The sequence below is a fragment of the Micromys minutus genome, assembly GCF_963924665.1.
Source record: "Micromys minutus genome assembly, chromosome: 17".
Lineage (NCBI taxonomy): Eukaryota > Metazoa > Chordata > Mammalia > Rodentia > Muridae > Micromys > Micromys minutus.
Window position 1 is genome coordinate 341,381 of NC_137952.1, and position 8,579 is coordinate 349,959.

The window sequence follows — 8,579 nt, forward strand, 5'->3', positions numbered from 1 at the left end:
TTGGATTTGGTTTGCAAAAATTTTATTGAATACTAGCTAACCAAATTCACAAACATATGAACACCACCATTTACCATGAGCAAGTAGACTTTATCTCAGGGACATAAGAGTGGTACTATATATGAAAAATCATCAATGTAACATATCATTAAAAAATCTTGGAATAAAAGATCATCTTACTAGATTGGAAAAAAGTATTTGAAAAGTGCTAACACTCCTTCATGATAAAGGGATACAAGGGGCATACCTAAACATAATAAAGACACTATACAGCAAGCTAATAGTCAACATAAAATTAAATAAAGAGAAACTTTAAGCATTTCCACTAAAACTTGGAACAAAACAAGACTGCTCACTCTCTCCATATCTCTTTAATATAGTACTTGATGTTCTGGGTAAAGCAATAATACAACTAAATAAAATTAAGCAGACACAAATCAGAAAGAATTAAAGTATCACTATTCACAAATGATATTATAGTATATATGTGACCCAAAAGAAAATTATTCCATAGAATTCCTACAGCTGAAAAACATCTTCAGGAAAGTGTCTGATTACAAAATTATCACAAAAATCATTAGTTCTTTGACACATAAGCCATAAATAAGCTGAGAAAGAAGTTATGTAAACAGTACTCTTCACATAAAAGATCTCCCTTGCTCATGAATAGGTAGGATTAACATAGTATAAATGGCCATGTTACCAAAAGCAATCTAGAGATTCAATTACACATAAAAATTCTAATACATTTTTTCACAGACATTGAAAGAGCAATTTTCAACCTTATATGGAAAAATAATGGGTAGAAAAAATTGACCATACACAGTAAAAGGACTTTGGGAGCTATCACCATTCATTACATAAAACATTACTCTAAATCAATAATAATAAAAACTGCATACTATTAGTACAGAAACAAATAGACCACTGGAATTGAATCAAAGACCCAGAAATGAAACCACATACCTTTGGTCACTGGATTTTTGATAAGAAGCCAAAACAATACAATGGAACAGGTAGAGCATCTTCAACAAATGGTGCTGATCTAACTTGATGTCTTCATGTAGAACAATGCAAATACATCCATATTTATTACCTTGCACAAAACTCAAGTCTAAATGGATCAGAGAGCTCAAGGCAAAACCAGATACAATAAATCTAATAAAAAAAAATTGGAAAATATTCTTAAACAAATTGGCACTGGAGAAAATTTCCTGAATAGAACACAAGTTGCTTAGACACTGAGGTTAAGAATTGATAAATGGTACCTCATGAAACTGAAAGGTTTCTGTAAGGAAAATGACACTGACAATAGAACAAACTTTATCCAACAAATAAGAAAAGATATTCACTGACCCTTTATCTGACAAAAAGCTAATATCCAAAATATATGAAAATCTCAAGAAGTTTGACTCTAGAAAACCAAATAATCCAAAATGAGCTATAGAACTAAACAGAATTCCCAATAGATGAAACTACAATGGCTAAGAAGCACTTAAAGAACTATTTAACATCCTTAATAATCAGACAAATGCAAATCAAGATTCCACCTTTCAACAATCAGAATGCCTAAAACAAACAAACAAACAAACAAACAAAAAAAAAACTCAAGCAACACCACATGCTGGCAAGGATGTAATAAAACTGGAAACACTCCTCCATTTCTGGTGAGGTTAAAAACTTGTAAAACCACTCTGGAATAAATCTTGCAGTTTCTCAGAAAATTGGAAATAGTTCTACCTGAAGGCCCAGCTATACTACACCTGAGTATAGCTCTACCATAACCCAAGGACACATGATCTACTATGTTCATAGCAGGTATATTCTTAACAGTCAGAAACTGGAATGAATTCAAATGTCTCTCAAATGTAGAATAGATACAGAAATTGTGGTTCATTTACACAGTAAAATACTATTCAACTGTTAAAATCAAAGGACATCATGAACTTTGCAAGCAAGTGGATGAAAGGAGAAAATATCATCCTAGGTGAAGTAACTCAGACCCAAAAGGCAAGCACATAATATATTCACAGATAAGTGGATATTAGCTATTAAGTACAGAATACGCATGATACAACACATAGACCCAAACAACTTAAACAAAAAAGGAAGGCCCAAATGAAGATACTGGAATCTCACTTATAAATGGGAACAAAAGTTATGGGAGGCAGAGAGGATGGACCTGAGTAAGAGAATGGATGACTAGAGGAATAGGGGGAAGATCATTCATCAGGAGAGACAGGAGAGAAAGTCCCAGAGGGCTAGGAGAATAAATGAAAATATGCAGCAACTATGTGCAGAGGTGGAAGGGTCTCTATAAAGTCCCAGAGACCAGGAAAGAGTTAGACTCCCAGGAGTCTATCTGAGTGACCTTAGATGAAATGGTCAACAGTTGGGATATGAAACATTAAGAGGCCACCTCCAGACAGGATCCCAGTAGAGAGATTGGGACACCAACCTAAATACAAAACTTTTGACCCAAAATTGTTCTTGTCTAAATAAAATATTCAGGGACAAAAATGCAGCAGAGACTGAAAAAATAGCTGGCAAGTAATGGGAAAATTTTGATACCTACCCCATGGGTAGAAATCAATCCATTACACTTTTAATGATGCTATGTTTACCTGCAGATAGGAACACAAGATTTCAGCCATCTGAGAAACTCTATTCAGAAGCTGACTGAGACAGATGCAGGCAAACATTGGACAGGGTTTAGGATATCTTGTGGGAAAATTGGGGGAAGCATTGAAGGCCCTCAGGAAAATTGCAGTCCCACAGAAAGACCAGCATTCTCAACTAGTCTGGACTCTGAGAACTCCCAAAGACTGTACCACCAACCAAATAGTATACACAGGCTTGTCTGAGGCCCCCAGTACATATGTAGCAGAGGACTGCCATGTCTGGCATCAGTTAGAAAGGATGTACCTTATCCTTCAGAGACTTGATATATCTCTGCCTCCTAAGAAGCAAAGGGAATAGAGGAAAGAACTTTGTGAGGAAGGTACCAAAGGGGGGGTAATTTGGGATGTAAATTTAAAAAATAAATGTAAGTAGGTAAGTAAGTATGTAAGTAAGCAAGTAAGTAAGTTCTGTAGAGATTGGGAATACAAAGCCTATACCTAAAAACTATGAAGGCAATATACAGCAAACTAATAGCCAACATCAAAATAAATGGAGAGAAACTTAAAATATTACAACTAAAATTAGGGACAATTTTATTGTTCTGGCTAGAACAATAAAACAACTAAAGGATATCAATAGGATACAAACTCCTATGGCTGATAAACACCTTAGCAAAGTGGATGGATGAAAAATTAACTCACAAAAATCAATAGACTTCCTATACAAAAACAATGAACTGGGTGAAAAAGAAATTATTGAAACAACACATTTCAGAATAGCAACAAATAATAAAATATATCGTGGTATAACTCCAGCCATATAAATGAAATACTTGTATGACAAGAACTTTAAGTCTCTGAAAAAAGTAATTGAAAAAGGTATCAGAATATGAAATCATTTTCTATGCACATGGATCAGTAGGATTGATATAATGAAACTTGCCATCTTACCAAAAGCAAACTACAGATTCAATGGAATCCTATCAAAATTCCAACACAATACTTTACAGATTCTGAAAGAATAATTCTGAACTTCATATAGAAAAACAAACAAACAAAAACAGGATAGCTAAAACAGTACTGAACAATAAAAGAATTTCTAGACATATCACCATCTCACATTTCAAGATGTATTACAGAACAGTAGTAATAAAATTCACACGATGTTGGCATAAAAACGAACAGGTTGATCCATGGAATTGAATGAAAAGCCCAGAAATAAATCCATGTACTTGATTTTTGAAAAAAAGAATTAAAAATTATACAATTGTATAAAAGAAAGTGTCTTCAACAAATGGTGCTAGTCTAACTGGATTTTTTCATGTAGTAGAATTCAAATAGATTCAGAACTATCACTCTGACCAAAACTCAAGTCTAAGTGAGTTAAAGACCACAACATAAAATGGATAAACTAAATCTGGCAGGTGAGAAAGTGGGGGATATCCTTAAACCCACTGGCACAATAGGCAATCTCCTTTACAGAGCTCCAACAGCTCATGCAATAAAATCAATTAATAAATGGGACCTCATAAAACTGAAAAGCTTCTGTAAGACAAGGTCATAATCAGTAGAACAAAACAGCTGCCTCCAGAATAAATAAATCTTTACCAATACTACATCTGACAGAGGCTAATTTCCAAAATATATAAAGAATCAAAAAACTAGACTCAGACAACCCAAATAACCCAATTTTAAAATGGTGGACAGAGCTAAACAAAGAATTCTTAATTGAGGATTCTCTAATGGATGAGAAACACTTAAATACATTTAATCAACATCCTTGGTCATCAGGTATATATAAATTAAAATAACTCTGAGATTCCAAATTATACTTGTCATAATGGCTAATATCAAAAAAATCAAGGGATATCACCTGATGGTAATTATATAGAGAAAGGAAAACTGTGGTAGTTGAATATGGTTGGCCCAGAGAGTGGAACTTGGAGATGTGGCCTTGGTGGAAAGATATAGCCTTGCTTGAGAAAGTGTGTCACTGTACGAATGAGATTTGAGACTGAAGCTAGTCTCCTGTCTGTCTTCAGATCAAGGTATATAACCCTCAGCTCTTCCTGTCTTATGACAGCCTGAACACTGCCATGCTTCCTGCCTTGATAAAAATGGACTTAACCTCTAAAATTGTAAGTCAACCCCAATTAAATATCCTTTCTAATAGTTGCCTTAGTTTTGGTGTCTCTTCACAGCAGTAAAACCCTAACTAAGACAGAAGTAGGTACAAGGGACTTCGGTATTTCTGTGATAGGACTGATCATGTATTTGTTTATAAGAATGTGGAATTGGGAACTTTGGATTTGTAAAGTGGTTAAATGCTTTAAGTGCAACTTAATGGGCCATCATAGTAGGAATAAGGAAGACATTGATGGTGAGGGTGATTTGAACCGTGGGAGTTTGTCTTAAGTGTTTTCAAAGGAGAAGAATATTAGTATGTAATCTAGAGACTATTCTTGGGACATTATAAAGAACTTAGCTGCTCTTAGCCTTTGTCCAAAGAGTAGGCATTAGACAAAAGTGAAAAAATTCTATTGACAAAGAAAGTCTTTTAAAAGTCTAGTTTAGACTTAATCCTGTGGTTCAGTTTTATTAAAAGCATAGCAAGTTTAAAAAGAAAAAGTGAGCTCAGAGGACTAGCAGAAAACCACCCAAACACTGTAGCCCGCTTGCTTCCCAGGAGGTCCACAGTAATTAAGGGCACTGGTAAGCATTTTTACCAAGCACCCATGCCAGTTAGGATATTCACACAAGTTCTCTAACGCAGAAACTACTCCTTTCCCAGCTTTACCTCCCTTTCAGCACACTTCCACACTGGGTCAGATAAGCTGCCTGTCATGCCTGCCCAAAGAAACTCACAGTAACCAAGGGTACAGGAGTATAGGAGGCCTGCTCTACACAGAGACAAAAGAGGCCCACACTAACCAGAGACAACACAGCCTTCCTCCAAAGGAACCAGCCCTAACTCAGGTCACAGAGCTCCACTTGTCTCCAAAAAGACGAGTTTCAATCAGAGATACCTATTACAGTTAACACCAGAGAAAACCAGATGGACAGAAAAAAGCACAAGATAATAAATGACAGAACCCAATGCAATTTGGCACCATTACGAACTAGTTCTCTGACCACAGCAAGCCCTTGAAACCCTAATAGGCATGAAAGGCAAGATAATGACCTATAATCCCATCTCATGAAGATGATAGAGACCATTAAGGAGGAGATAAAGAACTCCCATAAAGAAATACAGGAAAATGCAAATAAGTAGAATCTCTAAAAGAAGCAACAAATTATTTAAAGAAGAAGAAAATATATTCAAATAGGTAAAGAAATTGAACAAAATGGTTCATGAACTAAAACTGAATATAGAAATAATAAAGAAAATACAAATGGATGTAACCCTGGAGGTGGTCAGTTTAGGACAGGGATTAGGAGTTACAAATTCAAGCATCAACAACAGAATACAAGAAATAGAAGAGAGAATCTCAGATATACCATAATAAACATTGACATGTCAGCCAAATAAAATACAATGTAGAAAAACCCCCTAAAGCAAAAATCCAGGAAATTCAGGAGACAGTTAAAAGAACATACCTAAGAATAATAGGAGTAGAAAAGAGTAATGAATCCCAACTCAAAGAGTCAGAAAACATCTTTAACAAAATCATAAAAGAATACTTCCATAAGATAAAAAAGAGTGGTGGATAAACATACAAGAAGCCTACAGAATATCAAATAGAATGGACAAGAAAAGAAAATACTCTTGTCAAATAATAACCAAAACAGTAAATGCATAAAACAAAGAAAGAATATTAAAACCTGTAAAGGAAAAAGATCAAGTAACATATAAAGACAGACCTATCAGAATTACAACAGACTTTTAAACAGAGACCATAAAAGCCAGAAGAGCCTGGACAGAAGTAATATAGACCCTAACATAAGGCCCAAAGGTAATGCAGCTCAGGCTATTATACTCAGCAAAACGCTCAGTATTCATAATTGGAAAGACCAAGATATTCCATGCCAAAGCCAAATTTAAACAATATCTTTTTACTAATTCAACCCTTCAGATAATACTGGAGCAGAATTCTAAACACAAAGAGGTTAACTATACCCAAGAAAACACAAGAAACTAAACAAATCACAACAAACTCAAAATAAGAGAATCATACACACATAACAACCAGCAACAAAAAAATGAAATGAACAGTCATCTCTCTTTAATATATTCCCATATCAATGAATTCAATTCAGCAATAAAAAAGAAATAGCCTATCAGACTGGATAAACAAGCAGCATCCATCCAGAATTTTGCTACATTCAAGAAACATACCTCAGTGACAAACACAGAAACTACCTCATAGTAAAGGAGAGAAAAGAGCTTTCTGAGCAAATGATCCCAAGAAAAAAGTTGAAATTGCCATTCTAATATTTAATAAAACAGACATTCAAATAAAAGTTATCAGACAACATATAAAGAAGGAAACTTTATATTTCTCAAAAGAAAACTCTACCAAGAAGTCTCAATCCTGAACATCTATGCTATAAATGCAAGGGTACAAACATTCCTAAAGGAAACTTTACTAAAGCTCAAACCACACATTGAACCTCACACATTAGTGTTGAGAGATTTTCACATACCATTCTCACCAAAAAAGGTCATTGAAACAGAAATTAAACAAAGACATAGTGAAAATAACAGAAGCTATAAAATAAATAGATTTTTTAAATATCTACAAAATATTTCACTCCAAAACAAAAAAATATATATCTTCTCACTACCTCATGAAACCTCCAGAATTGACCATATAATCAGACACAAGAGCCTCAACAAATACAAGAAGATTGAAATAACCCCATGTATTTTATCAGATCACCAGGGACTATGGCTGATCTTCAATAATAACTATATCAAGCCCATATACTCATGGAAACTGAACAACTGTCTGCTCAACAATAATTTCAACAAGAAAGAAATTAAAAACAAAATAAAAAACTTTACAAATTCAATTAAAATAAAGACACAACATACCCTAATTTATGAGATACAATTAAAGCAGTCTTAAGAAGACAATTTATAGCACTAAGTATCTTCATAAGGAAATTGGATAGATATATTACAAGTATTTTAACACCAAACCTGAAACTTCTTGAATGGAAAGAAGCAAACACACTGAAGCCGAGTAGACAGTAGAAAATAAGTCAAACTCAGAGCTGATATCAACAAGATAGAAACAATGAGAACAATAGAAAAGAGCAACAAAGCCAAGAACTGGCTCCTTGGGAAAATCAACAAGACAAGATAAACCTTCAGCCAAATGAACTAAAGGAACAGACACAGTATCCAAATTAACAAAATCAAAAAGGAAAAGAGAGACATAACAATAGAATCTGAGGAAATAAATTCATCAGCACCTACTTCAAAAGCCTATACTCTACAAAACTATAGAATCTAGAGAAAATTGATGATTTTCTAGAGAGATACCATGTACTAAAGTTAAATCAAGACAAGATAAACTATCTAAATGGTTCCACAAACCTGAAGGAAATAGAAATTGACATCAAAAACCTTCCAACCAAAAAAAGAAAAAGACAAACAAACCCTGGGCCAGCCAGATGGTTTTAGTGCAGAATTATACTAGATCATCAATCAAGACCTAATCGCAATACTTATCAAACTATCTCACAAAATAGAAACAGAAGGAAGACTACCTAACTAATTCTTTTAAGTCACAGTTACTCTGATACCTAAACCACAAATAACCAAAAAATAAAGAAAACTTTTGACCAATCTCACTTATAAATATCAATGCAAAAATACTCAACAAAGTTCTTGCAAACTGAACCCAAGAACACAACAACACTATCATTCACCACAACCAAGTAAGCTTTATTCCAGGGATATACGGATGGTTCAATGTACAAAAACTCATCAACAAAATACACTGTATTAAA